Below are 4732 nucleotides of genomic sequence, written 5' to 3'. Positions count from 1 at the left end.
CACACACACACACACACACACACACACACGTGCGCACACACACACACGCACACACACACACACGGACACACACACCATCCAAAATTAGTGTAAGCATAGGTACATTCCTTTGAAGTGAAAATACTAAAGCTGGGTCAAGCAGCCTTTTCTTTTCTAATTTCCTTCCTAAAAATACAGCTCCTTATGTCAACATTAGGCTGAATACACTGAACAGCAATACACTTTTATAGTTTAGGCTTTTCTCAGAAAATCAGCTAATCATGATATAGGCTTCTTCCACTGTGCTTCATTTCTTGATACAGGCTTCTGCCACTGTGCTTCCTGTTGTGACAAGCTTCTGTCTCTCTAGAGAGAACCCTGTGCTTGTTATATCGTACCAACTATGGAACTTACACTTATCACACATAATAGTGTAAATGTTGCTTTTATTTCTTCAGATAAAGTGATGAGATACCCAAGCTGTTCAAATACATGGTTTGGGCTGAGCCCAGAGTGTTTCTATCTAACTGTCCCTAGGCCTAGCCCTGGAAGCTTCTACCCTCCATAAAATCTCATCTGCAAGCCTGAACCTTGAAGGCTTCAGCTTCCACCTTCTTTCTGCTAACTTAGGCCTAGAATGTTTCAGCCTCCCAGGCTTACTGCTAAATAAGCTTGCCCTTTCTAGATCTTTTTAAAACTCTGGCTGGATGGTTCAACTCAGATGTTCTGTCTTTAACTCTTCTCCAAGCTGACTTATTCAAATTGGCTTTCTTCGGCCTCTGACTGAATTGCTCTGCTTGTAAAAACTCCCTCTGAACTCAACAAACTGAACTGCTCCTCACTGAACTGAACTAAATTGAATTCCCTTTCTCCCTTACTGTTCTTTAAAAAGCCTCTCTTCCCTGTCTATTCTTGTGAGAGTTGGGTGTATCCTATCTCTGACTCATTCTGTAAAGTCTTTCTTTGATTCATCACTTTGCCCCTCAAGTAGATGTCATTCTTTAGGATTAAAGATAGGTACTAAAAGTGTGTCTCTATTCTAGCCAGAAGGATTAAAGGTGTGTACTAAGATGTGTCTGTATTCCAGCCAGAGGGATTAAAAGTGTGTGGCGAATCTACATCCCAGCAGGATCTATCTTTGGATGTGATCCCTTGCCAGAGAAGCCATGTTACTGGATTATACACACATCTTTCAAAAAGCATAGATAGTGTTAGAAATGATTACTATTTTGTGAGAATTGCATTAGCATGGAAAGCCATTTTTATAAGTTCATCTTGTATATATAATTGATATTTTTTCAAAATGTAAACCATCTAGTATAAATATATAAATCATAACTCATGGTAGCCACATTGTGAGATAATAACAGTATCTGAAAGCCTATATGTGCAAAGAGGTAAGGTTCACTTGTGAAATGCAAAAGACCCAGAATGAAAGGAATAGGCAAGGTCATCTCCACAAGTGCCCAAACTTTTTTTTAAAAGTTCTGTGTCGATGTCTACGCATAAGGCTGAAGTGATTTTATGTCTCCGATGGGAATTCCAGTACAGACTGTCCCTATAAATGTTATCAAAATGTATTTCAATTCCAATCAAAGTCAGTTAAAAAAATAAAAAGAGAATTAAGATCCTAACAACTTTACCATAACATGTTAAAAAAATTTGTTCCTAAATCTGTGAGTCTAGAGAAAATTGTGGGGGGTAAGAAATTATGTCTGCTGTTTCTGTGTCTCTAAAAGATTCAGACTTTGATTATAGCAAAATAGTTGTTTTGGTTATTAGGTATTTGGGACCAAGAAAATGATTTCTTCATTTTTGTCTAAGTTGAGTCATAATTTACAGACTATTGCAAACTCCTTGAATATATTTTGTAGTACAAATTTCTAATTATTAATTCTGTTTTATAGATTTCTCTACACAGTCTATGTAGAGTACATATACCACTTCAGCTCCTTCAGCCCTTTCTCTAACTCCTCCAATGGGGACCCCTAGCTCAGTACAATGGTTGGTTCTGAGTGTCAGGCCCAGCCTTTCAGGAGACAGCTATATCAGGTTCCTGTCAGCAAGCACTTCTTGGCATCCAAAATAGTGTCTAGGTTTTGTGACTGTATATGAGATGGTTCCCTAGGTGGGGCAGTCTCCGTTCCATATTTTGTCTCCATGTTTTCTCCCATATGTATTTTGTTCCCCCTTCTAAGATGGACCCAAGCATCCAAAACTTGGTCTTCCTTATTCTTGAGCTTCATATGGTCTGTGAATTGTATCTTGGGTATTCTGAGCTTTGGAGCTAATATCCATTTACCAGTGAGTGCACACCATGTGTCTGGGTTACCTCACTCGGGATGATATTTTCTAGTTCCATCCATTTGCCTGCGAATTTCATGAAGTCATTGTTTTTAATAGCTGAATAGCACTTCAGTGTGTAAATGTACCACATTTTCTGTATCGATTCCTCTGTTGAGGGACATCTGGATTCTTTCCAGCTTCTGGCTATTATAAATAAGGCTGCTATGAACATAGTGGACCATCTGTCCTTGCTATATGTTGAAGCATCTTTTGCATATATTCCCAGGTGTGGAATAGCTTCGTCCTCATGTAATACTAGGTCAAATTTTCTGAGGAAGCAGCAGACAAATTTCCAGAGTGATTGTACCAGCTTGCAATCCCACCAACAGTGGAGGAGTGTTCCTCTTTCTCCATATCCTCACCAGCATCTGCTGTCACCTGAATTTTTGATCTTAGACATTCTGACTGGTATGAGGTAGAATTTCAGGGAGGTTTTGATTTGATTTCCCTGATGACTAAGGATGTTGAAGATTTCTTTAGGTGCTTCTCAGACATTCAATATTCCTCAGCTGAGAATTCTTTAGCTCTGTACATTTTTTAATAGGGTTATTTGGTTCTCTGGAGTCTAACTTTTTGAGTTCTTTGAATATATTGGATATTAACCCTCTACTGGATGTAGGATTGGAAAAGATACTTTCCCAATTTGTTTGCTTGCCTTTTTGTCCTATCACCAGTGTCCTTGGTCTTACAGAAGCTTTGCAATTTTATGAGGTCCCATTTGCCAATTCTTGATCTTAGAACACAAGCCATTGGTTTTGCATTCAGGAAAATTTCCCCTGGACCCATGTGTTCGAGGCTCTTCCCCACTTTTTCTTCTATTAGGTTCAGTGTATCTGGTTTTATGTGGAGTTCCTTGATCCTCTTGGATTCAAGCTCTGTACAAGGAGATAAGAATGGATCAATTTGCATTCTTCTACATGCTGACCACCAGTTGAACTAGCACCATTTGTTGAAAATGCTGTCTCCCCCCCACCCCCCACTGGATGGTTTTGGCTCCTTTGTCAAAGATCACGTGACCATAGGTGTNTGGGTTCATTTCTGGGTGTTCAATTCTATTCCACTGATCTACCTGCATGTCTCTGTACCAATACCATACAGTTTTTTAAATCACTATTGTTCTGTAATACAGCTTGAAGTCAGGGATGGTGATTCCCCTGGAAGTACTTTTATTGCTGAGAATAGTTTTTCTATCCTGGGTTTTTTGTTATTCCAGATGAATTTTAAAATTGCTCTTTATCTCTGTGAAGAATTGAGTTGGAATTTTGATGGGGCTTGCATTAATTCTATAGATTGCTGTCTGCAAGATGACCATTTTTACTGTATTAACCTTGTCACTCCATGAGCATGGGAGATCATACAGATGTTTCACTTGCTTGGTTAGAGTCACACCCAGGTATTATATATTATTTGTGACTACTGTGAACAGTGTTGTTTCCGGAATTTCATCTCAGCTTGTTTATCCTTTGAGTAGAGGAAGGTTACTTATTTGTTTGGGTTAATTTTATATGCTGAAGGTGTTTAGCAACTGGAGGAGTTCTCTGGCAGAATTTTCAGGGTCACATAAGTATACTATCATATCATCTGCAAATAGTGATAGTTTGACTTTTTCCTTTCCAATTTCTATCCCTTTGATCTCTTTTTGTTTTCTAATTGCTCTGACTAGAACTTCAAGTACTAAATTTAATAGATAGGGAGAGAGTGGGAAGCCTTGTCTTGTCTCTGATTTTAGTGGGATTGCTTCAAGTTCCTCTCCATTTACATTGATGTTGGATACCAGTTTGCTGTATATTGCTTTTAACATGTTTAGGTATGGGCCTTGAATTCCTGATGTTTCCAAGACTTTTAATTTGAAGGGGTATTGAATTTTGTCAAATGCTTTCTCAGTGTCTGAGATGCTCATGTGTGTTTTTTTTGTTTTGTTTTGTTTTTTTTTTTTTTTTTTGTCATTGAGTTTGTTTATATAGTGGCTTATGTTGATTGATTTCCGTATATTGAACCATCCCTGCATTCCTGGGATGAAACCTGCTTGATCATGATAAATGCTTGTTTTAATATGTTCTTGGGTTCAGTTTGGGAGGATGTTATTGAGTATATTTGCATTGATATTCATAAAGAAAAATGTTTTCTTTATTGGTTCTTTGTGTGGATTAGGTATAAGCATAATTATTGCTTCATAGAATGAATTCGGCAGTGTTCCTTCTGTTTCTACTTCAAGGAATAGTTAGAAGAGTAGTAGTATTAGGTCTTCTTTGAAGGTCTGATGTAATTCTGCACTAAACCCATCATGTCCTGGGCTTTTTTTTTTTTCCCCTATGGTTGGGAGACTTTTTTTTTAAATTATTATTATTTTCTTTATTTACATTTCAAATGCTATCCCGAAAGTTCCCTATATCCCCCACCCCTGCTC

The sequence above is a fragment of the Mus pahari genome, chromosome 21, assembly GCF_900095145.1.
Source record: "Mus pahari chromosome 21, PAHARI_EIJ_v1.1, whole genome shotgun sequence".
Classification (NCBI taxonomy): Eukaryota; Metazoa; Chordata; class Mammalia; order Rodentia; family Muridae; genus Mus; species Mus pahari.
This window is presented reverse-complemented; position numbering follows the sequence as displayed.